Genomic DNA, 8,246 nt, shown 5'->3' with positions numbered 1-8,246 from the left:
AAAGGGGCAAGTAGTTCCTCTCTCTAGGTAGCTGCGAGGTCTGAGTCAGGGCAGGCTGCCCGGAGGGGCAGGCACGGTTGTCCTCGGAGCACTGAGTGGGAGGGGGTGATGGGCGAGCAGGGTTTAGAAGAGGGGTGGGGGAGGGGGAGGAGGCTCCTGACTGGGGGGGGGGGGGCTGGGGCTGGGGCTGGGGCTGGGGGGTGGGGCTGGGGCCGGCCCTGTGGCCACAGTGAGGGGCTGCACCAGTGAGGGAGGGAAACGGCAGGGGCGGGGGATCCCCATTCTTGTCTTACCCAGATCAAGGGTGGGGGGCTGCAGCTTTCCCCCGGGGCTCAGAATTTCCTCCTCTGGCCAGGGCACAGGGAACCAGGATCCGGCGGGCAAGAAGGAGGGAGGAGGCGGACTAACTGCTGGGCTGGACCCAGGTGAGGGGAGATGTTTGGCAGCTAGCTGCAGGAGGGCCCGGAGCCCCTGCCAGCTCCGGTCACCAGGCCGGAGCCCCCCGGGGACAGTGCTGGTCCCATCCGTGAGGTCTGCCGCCCACCCCTCCCTCCTCACCCCTCTCTCTCTGGCCTCGTCCTGTGCTCACCTCCTTGGGTCTCCTTCTCTCCTGTCCATTCTCCACTGAACGGCTGGGCTGCTCTTAAACCCACACGTGACCGTGAGCCTCCTGCTTTAAAACCCAGACACGACACCTTATTGCTGTTGGACCAAGTCCTGAGTCCCTAACCCATCTTTGGGGCCCTGCCTGCCCCTCAGCTTCCCTCTTGCTGCACCCCCATCCTTCTGTGCTGGGCGAACTGGGCCCAGGAACCCCCGAATGCCAGGCCTGGGGCAGAGTGGTGCAGGCCGGGCTTTGGGGTCTGAATCAGGACCCTCCTCTCTCACCGCTGTGTCCCTGTGGGCACGCCCCACCCTCTCTGCCTCCCGGCTTCCTGATTTGCAGGATGAAAAGTACCCACCTCACCAGGGAGCTGTGTCAGCACAGGGCCTGACTCCCGGACAGGGCTAGACGCATGTAAGCCATGATTTTATTATCATCAGGGCCTGTCCAAGGAAGTTTCATCCAGCCTCTTAACCCAGCACTCCAGGAAGCTGTTGCCCCCCCCCTCCCCCTGCCCTATCCCCACATGAGACAAGGGCCCCTCTTCTCTCATCCCTCAAGGCTTTGTTCCCACAAGTGTGGGAGGACCAAAGAGTGGGGTGGGGCCGTTGTCACAGGGAGGGGCCGTCATCACCCGACCCGCTAGGGCTGCTCGAGTCTTCAGCGACCCTTCTGAGGAACTCCGACCCAGACAGGGAGGGCGAGCGGGGCACCTGGCCACTGCGGGGAGAGGGGCAGGAGCCCCGAGAGGAGCCCGGAGAATAAAGAGACACTGGGGTTTCGACATCATTTTCAGAGAATTGAAATGATCAAGAAAGACTCCACGTTCTACCCTGGACAAAGGGAGGAAGACGTCTGAGTCCTGAGTGGGGCGAGATTCGACCTGAGCCGATTATCTTGGGCAGGGAGCTGAGCGCACCACCAGCAGGAGAAGGGTGACTCGATGAAAGGGCCGTCGTTAACTGAATTCTTTCCAAATGCTTGGTTTTTCGTTGTTTTTGTTGTCTAGGTTGAAGAAAAATGTACTCCTTCCCATCAGCAGAGAACGAGAGAGCGATGACTTCCATTTACCACATACCTGGTCCTCCTCCTGTCTGTGATCCCATCGCCGGCGATTGTCAGATATTGGCGCTTCGGGGGAGAGATGAGAGGAAGGGGCGCCAGCCCCCACCTCTTTACCTGAGGCTTCGTCTCCACCAGCTCTGAGCTCGCTGGGTGGTCTGTCTGGCTCTTTCCCTTGCCCTTGACCCCCAGCAGGACGGGGCACAGAGGACTGGCGTTGGGAAGGGTTTGAGGGACCCTGAAGGGCTGAGGCGGGGGGGAGGTCTAGGGCTTTTTTTTTTTTTAATCCTAAAATCATTATTTATTGAGCACCTACTGTTTGCCGGGATCCAGGCTGAGCATTGGGGGCCCTGCCTCCAGGAAGCCCCAAGTCTACCACGGGCTGGATACTAATTACACATTATTTCATTTCAAGAAGTTTAAGGGCTTCATAGCAGGGCATAGTCTCCTCTGGAAGTGCCAGAGCTGGGACCTCAAGGGTGCGAGACCCAAAAGGACAGTTTAAACAGAGAGGCCAGCCAGGGAAGTGCCGTTCCTGAAGCAGGAAGGATGTTATTTTTTGAAGACAGGAAGACAAGGCATGGAGCCAGGGCTCCGAGATGGGGTGAGTGGTGGGGGCTGAGGCAGGTGTGCATGCAAGACCGTAGGCCGTGGGAAGGAATTTGGGCTTTGTCTTCAAAGGGAGAGGAAGGGTCTAGGGAAGAAGGGAGGGCCAGGCCACGTGGGTTTTCCCAGGCTCCAGGCTCCTTGGCGTCTTGGTCAAGGGAACGGACCTATATTCAAAGCCTGCTGGTCCCACAGAAGATGGGTCAGTAGGGCAAACCCGGATCTGATCCAGGGGAGGCAGAGTGTGGTGGGCAAAGAGCATTGTCTCTGGAGAGAGAGACCTGCCTTTAAATTCTGACTCTCCCACATACCGGCCCTATGCTGGGCTGCTGAGCCTCTCTGAGCCTTCATCTCCTCATTGGTAAAGTGGGAATAACGATAATTCCTGTCTCCTTGTAGGGTTGTTGGAAAGACTGAGATTACGGAACACGTGTGAAGTACTTGACACGGCACATAGTAAGTGCTCGGTAAATTTGAACTGTTATTACTGTTATAGATCTCGGAGGTACCAGTAGAAGTCCTACCTCCAGACCTTGGCATATGATGGATCCTCCACTGGTCCAGCCGGTGTGTGTACCCCTCCTCGTCCTTCAATGCCCATACGAGGGGTGTTATCTGGACGCCCCTCCGCAGGCGCCCTAGCACACAGCTGACATGATTCATCCCTTTGTGTGCGACCCCTTCCACAGCAGTTACTCACCGATGGCTGCCCCCCTCTCCCAGACTGGCCACCAGGGGTGCTGGGCCTGTTTTTTTTCTGAGTCTGCAGGGCCCAGCCAGAGGCTCAGGGCCCCCGAGACCGTGCTTTCTGTGTCCCCACTTGAATTTTAGATCTCTTTCTCCTCCGATGAACAGAGCCTGGGCCAAGCTCAGCATCTCGAGGGCCCAGCGGTGGGTGATGGAATGACAGACAGCTTAGGGGGCAGCCAGATCCACACCGGCCTGGGCTGGGCGAGGTGTGAGGAAGGAGCCTGGCGGCCCAAGGCGGACCGAGGCACCTGTGGGGGAGATCAAACCCACGTGAGAGGTGGTGGCCATTTTTGTTGAGGGCATCCTCGAGCACAAATGTAAGTGATGGGGGAACGAGAAATGTGGGGGTCCCTCTTGGGGCCAAGGTCCAGGCGGGCTGATGCCTAGACCCAAGGGTGAAAGTGGTCCAGCCAGGCCTGGGGTTTGGGCCAGTTCCAGCCCGAATGGGAGACCCAGGAGGCCCTGTGCTGGGTTTTGAGTGGAGAGGAGGGGTTTTATGTCCTCAGTGAGGGGAAGTGGCAGCCAGGCAGGGGGTAGATGGCTTTCCCGGAATCCCAGATTGCGCTTTAATAATTCGTTTCAGAATTAATGTCCATTCACGCCGTCTTCACAGTTCCAGCTCATTGGAAGATTAAATAAAATCCCGCACCCCTCCCCCAAATGGAAGAGAGGCCGACCAGCCCTATTCTTTCTGGCTGGGCTGGCTGCCTGAAGCCAGCACAGGAAATAAATCTCTCAGAGAAAACCACTTTGCTCACACAATTTCAATCCAACAGGGCATAGTGGCCCCAGTCACTTCTTGTTTTATTTAGCTGATAATCTTTTATTGTATTGGGAGACCCTCGCAGAAGCAGCGCGTCCTGACAGTCTGAGTCCACCCCCACCCCGCCCCCCAAATAGCTGGGCCGCCCAGGCGGGGCCTCTTTAGTGCGGCACATTCTCTCCCCCTTGCCCGAGGGTCCTGCCTTGCTGCAGGCAGCAGTGCCAGGAACCCAGGAAGGTCATTGCTCAGGTGCCAGGGCACTGGGGAAGGGACAGGCAGCAGCTGGCCATGGCTCCAGGGCCCAGGCCAGGGCCTCTGTGGAGGTAGAATGCCAACACTTCGCCTTTTGGGTGCCAGGCTCTGTGTGTGTGGCGGAGGGGTTGGGGTGGGGTGCGGGGGGTGGGTACTTACCAGCAGTGAGACCATGGGCAGAAATCCAACTGAGGCATCATTCATTCATTCACTCAACAAACATGTATTGTGTGCCTTCTCTGAGCTAGACTCTGGGAATAAGGACTGACAAGACAGACGGAGAAGCAGACAGACAGACGGACAGGTTCCTGCCCTCCTGGGGTCACAGCCTCTCCTCCTGGAGGAAGCCCTTGTCCTGCCGAATCACCTCACTAAACTTTGCTGCTCTCGTACCCTTTTCTCTGACTCAGCCAGATACTTTTTTCCATCTGGTTTTTGTTTCGGTTGGAAGCTAAGGAATTAATTAAAAATATTTAGAGATATTAAAAGCCGATAGAGTATCCTAACCATAAGTGAAAATAAGTCATAGCATCAAAGAGGCACATGATTGGCTAGTGAAAATGAAAATGCATCATCCTTAGGGTCAGGAGAGAAAATCAGACAGCATTAAGATGTGAGATTACCACTTCATCCAACATTTATGATTTTTTCCTATTATTCTTTTCAGTGTGCCTCCTTACACTAGTACGTTAAACTTGTTATGTATTAATAACTTTCCCACACAAGTTCTTTGAGTTTATAAATCATATCTATCATATCTTTTATAGTTCAACCTGGATGACTAGAGTATTTTGTATTCTCACTAGGGTTTAATGAATGTTATATACATAGAAATTTGATTCTGATTTCTTGGACACATTTCTTGTTTTGAAATTTCCAAAAAAAACCTTTTTATTTCGAAGTTGATTATAGACTTCATAGGAAATTGCAAAAATAGCATGGAGGGTTTGGGCTGTCCTTCCCCCAGCTTCCCCCAAAGGAAAGATCTTGCATAGATATGATACAAGACCAAAATCAGGAAATTACCCTGATACAACCCTGTTAAGGAAACACTAAGTAATTCAGATTTCACCAGGTTTTACACGCTCTCATTTTTGTGTTTGTGTTTCTATGCAGTTTAATTCTGTGTCTAGATTCATGTGACTCAGACACACTTAACAATTATTTCTACTTTCCCAAACTTTTGAATTGAGGCAGAACTTTTATGGTGGAAGATGCACAGAGCTTAAGTATTCGTGCGTGACCACTCCTCATTCCATGGTGACATCTGGCACCATGGAATTGTTCTGTCTGTTCTTGAACTTGTATAACAGTCTGTGTTTTCCTGAGTCTGGCTTCTTGGTGATGGTGAAGCCTGAGCAGTTCTACGGGCATCTGTGGTCAGGGGTATAATGTGGTTATTTCATGGCTGGCACTAACCACAGGTAGGAAATCCGTGTTGATTCCATTCATTCGACAGAGACCTATGAGCCCTGTTTTGGGCAGAGCCCAAAGAGCGTTTATCGTGGGAAGAAATGGACAAGACAAGGGTAGGCAAGTTTGAGGAAGTCTAGGATTGGATCGTGTGAATAATTTCAAATTGCCTTTATTTGCTCCCATGCCTCTGCATGCCTCCCCTACTTGCTCTGCACTCCTTGGCTAGTTGTACCTGGCTTGCAGGGGTCAGAGGACCCCTCAGCATCGTCATGCACAATGGCGAGGTCAGGAAATGGTGTGGGTGACATCTCACAGGGCCCTGAATGAATTATTATGGTGGGCTTGCTCTGAGCCCAGCCCTCACACATACCCCAGACCCTGGGACTTTCCGATGGGAGGTGGTGAAATACTCCTTGTTGGGGGCTGAGATGTGTGCCCCAAAATCCCTCTGCTGAAGCCCTAACCCTCATACCTTAGAATGTGACTGTACTTGGAGATAGGGTCTTCAAAGAGGTAATTAAGTTAAATGAGGTCATATGGGTGTGCCCTAATCCATACGACCGATGTCTTATAAGAAGAAAGACCGTGGGAGGACACAGGGAGAAGGTAGCTACCTGCAAGTCAAAGAGAGAGACTTCGGAGGAAACCAACCCTGATCATTTCTTGATCTTGTACTTGTAGCCTCCAGAATGTGAGAAAATAAACTTCTTTTGTTTAAGCCACCCAGTCTACGATACTTTGCTATTGTAGCCCTAGTAAACTAATACACTCTTTACTATATTAATCTTCATTCGGGGGAGTGAGTGGGACAGTCCCTAGGAGCTGATATCAGATAAGATATGAGACACCCAGTTAAATTTGAATTTCATATAATTTTTTTTTTAACAAATATTGAATCGGCCGTACTTACAGCAAAAAAACAACAAAAACAAAAACACAAAAAAAACCACATTGTTTATTGAAATTCAAATTTAACTGGGTGTCCTATATTTTCATTTGCTAGTTCTGGCCACCCAGCCTGAAAACTAAGACAGTGGCTCCCACGAGGACAGGGTTCAAGGACACAGGGACCAGCCCCGGCTGCCCAGGCCTCAGCCACTCTCCCCAAACAGTTCCTGTCTCCCACACAAACATATTTATTGGGCTTGATGGCAAACAGATTATGCTTGTCCTGGGAAGGGCAGCTCGAAAGAGAAAACCTTGAAGTCCGGGAAATAATGATGAGGGGAGTTAAATTAAAGTGCATAAAACCCTCCCGAGAGATAATGTCAGGGTGAGTTACAGGCCCGATAAGGGACTGGGGGGGCTCCTGGAGGGGGCTTAGAAAGGTCGCCCAGCAGCGCATACACGACCAGGAATCATAAATACGGGGCAAGATGCCCAGCCGGGTCACCAGGGTGAAAATATTGGGGTCATTCCAAAAACAATTATCCTGCTTGGTTTGCTCTTCAGGTCTTGTAAATCTTTCACCTTTTATAAAAGATTTCTGGGGTAAAGAAGCATTTTGGAAGCTTTAACTGATTTTTGTGGCCGCTTCTTTGTGGTTCTGCTAAAACAAAAGGACAAAGGGGAAAAAGGCATTACCCAGGATTCTCAGGGGCACAGGGATGGGCTGACTGGTTTCTTCTTATTCCTTCCAGAGTTTAAGCGGCCCTGGGTTTTGACTCACGCCACTGGGAGTCTGGTCACGGTTTAACAATTAATTTGTTCTGTTTCGAATCCACTTGCCTTGGGGCTTTTGGTACCCAGTGGACCCTGATTTTTGGAGCAGACGGGGCAGTTGTGCAGTGGCCGTCTTGTCTGCTGTGGTGGCCATCTTGACTGTTGAGGCAGCCTTCTTGATCATGTGGTCCTCTGACGGACGAGGCAGCCATCTTAACTGATGTGGCAGTTGTCTCAAAAGACGTGTACCAAGGCTCCTGTACCCACACAGAGCTCCTGAAGCTGGAGAATGGGTCTAGGCTGTTCCTGGCCTCAAGTTCACTGCTCCAGTGCATCCCCTGTCTTCCCATTGTGTGTCCAAGGGGACCCTGGATGGAGCACTGTGCCTCTGTGCCCTTGTCTGATGTCCAGGACAGTCGGCAGCATCAGCAGAAGGCCCTCATTCGTTCCACGAGTTTATCGAGCACCTGCCATGTATCAGTGACGGTGTTGGGCCCTGATGCCCCAGGCCCAGCCGAGGGCTTTATCCCCGAGGCAGCCATTTCCTGGGTTTCTCTATCCCTCTGGACACACACAGCCACAAGGCCGTCTCTGTCTCAGAAATCTCTCTCCTATCTACTGGCTCATCTAATTTTTATGACCCTTCAGTGGAGGGATTATCAGCCCCATTTTACAGAGGAGGAAATGGAGGCTACCGAGGTGAAACTACTGGCCTGGGAGGTGAGGCAGAGCTGGGGTTTCAATCCGGACTCCAGAACTGTGTTCTCCCCGAGGTCCCATGCCATTCAGCCAAGTGCAATGATCAGATCGTGGGACCTGGGTTGGAGTTTCTGTCCTGCTTCCCCCGAGCGATGTGACCTCGGGCGAGTTGCTGAGCACACTGAAGCTTGCTCCCCTCGTCTGCGCAACGGGCACTGCGCTATTGGCCTGATGTGGGGCGTGGTGTAGAGTCCACGAGCTCACGCACCCTGGATGCTGAGCCAGGCCCGGAGCCTCTAGCACCTTCTTGAGGTGGAGGCAATTGTTTATATGTGCACACGAGAGTTTCTCCCAATCATCTCTCGCCATCTTCCAACTCCTTATAGGATATAATTATTCGAAATGAACAAATGTTTGCTGGGTGGGACTTGG

The sequence above is a fragment of the Rousettus aegyptiacus genome, unplaced genomic scaffold (assembly GCF_014176215.1).
Source record: "Rousettus aegyptiacus isolate mRouAeg1 unplaced genomic scaffold, mRouAeg1.p scaffold_m13_p_3, whole genome shotgun sequence".
Classification (NCBI taxonomy): Eukaryota; Metazoa; Chordata; class Mammalia; order Chiroptera; family Pteropodidae; genus Rousettus; species Rousettus aegyptiacus.
Note: the sequence above shows the minus strand (reverse complement) of the source record.